The 1,304-nt window shown below is 47.1% G+C and overlaps 1 long non-coding RNA gene across 1 annotated transcript in view; it reads left to right on the top strand.

The window, feature by feature from the left end:
* The window catches only part of LOC103581528, a 1,117-nt gene extending 664 nt beyond the window's left edge, over nt 1-453 (top strand). The window contains exon 2 of the long non-coding RNA XR_549674.1: nt 20-453. This is a non-coding gene — a long non-coding RNA (uncharacterized LOC103581528). The remainder of the gene's footprint in view (nt 1-19) is intronic.
* Nucleotides 454-1,304: the final 851 nt, after the last annotated feature.

Raw genomic sequence — 1,304 nt, 5'->3', positions numbered from 1 at the left:
ATGTTGGATCATTGTATAGGTTTTATTTTTGTCTGCAGCTATTTGTCCCCCCTTCCTAGAGGATTTTATATATCCATTCCTGTAGCCATGTGACCTCTTGCAGTGTCTACCCCATCCCCCAGGGGTACTTCCTTGCTCCTGATGCAGATAGACGTGAGCAGACATAACTTGCGCCATGTCCACATAGAAGCTTGAAGAGCCATTTTGTAGTAGGGTTTTGTTCTTTTCCCTCTGCCATGAGAACGTATTTCCCAAACACGAGCTGTTTCTCAGCCTGGGTGCCAGAATGGTAAGACACATGGAGCAGAGCTGAACAGCTGGCTCACAGCCATTGATTGTAACTTGAATGAGAACTAAATGTTGTAGTAAACACTGAGATTTGGGGTTGTTTGTTATTATAGCAAACCTGACTAATACATCATTAAACAGAAACCAGCTGCTGTTCTTAAAATAGACAAATTTGGAGTTTTGTGTTGCGTACTTCATTGTTTCTGAAGGGAAATTGGCTGTGGAATATTTACAAAGAACCATGCAGCTTTCCTTTCAGGTACAGGTCCCTGCCTGTGGCTGTGGCCAGGAAGATGAAGTCTATCCTCTCTCCTAAGCCTGGTTTTGGTCACACTTAGGCCACTTGCTCTCACTGTAGCCCAGCTAGAGACTCCCAGTCATCTATTTGTAAGAACGCAGCGACCTCTGTAAGGGGCATAACATTTAGTCAGCAATAACACCAGCAGGTCTTACAGGGTCTCTGTAGCAGCTGTCACTAGCTACCCACCTCTTATGGGGCAAGGCATGTTCCAGTGTGCCTTCTCACTTAGCTCTGATTGGAGATGATCACCTGGCACTCTTCCTGGACACTGAGACTGAGATGAGGTACTGGATGCGAGCAAGGTGTACATGAAAAGTGTGCACAACTGAGAAGGGCTGTTCTGTGACTTTTACCCTCAGCACCAGCCCTTTTGTAAAGCTCCCAGCAGCCAGGTCCTTGGCCAGCTTCTGCTCTATCTTCTCTTCAGTCCCTGCCCCTCCCTCCAGCTTGGGTGGGGCAGAGGGGAATGGGGAGAAAAGAGACTTAGAATGGCAGAATGTTAGACCAGAGGGAGGATCCTGGTGGCTGCTGACTTGCTGTGACTGGGTGAGGGACTGCTGCTTGTCCATAGCTCTTCTGTGCAGGTACTGTATGCAAAGTACCCATCCCAGTGCCTGGCATATAATTATTCAATAACTAACTCTTAACTCAAGCACTCTATATCCAGTGGCACATCTCTGCAGACTGGTGATTCTCAACCAGGGGTAATTTTATG

The sequence above is a fragment of the Galeopterus variegatus genome, unplaced genomic scaffold, assembly GCF_000696425.1.
Source record: "Galeopterus variegatus unplaced genomic scaffold, G_variegatus-3.0.2 Scaffold13259, whole genome shotgun sequence".
NCBI classification, from domain to species: Eukaryota; Metazoa; Chordata; class Mammalia; order Dermoptera; family Cynocephalidae; genus Galeopterus; species Galeopterus variegatus.
Note: the sequence above shows the minus strand (reverse complement) of the source record. Positions and strands in the feature narration are given on the sequence as shown.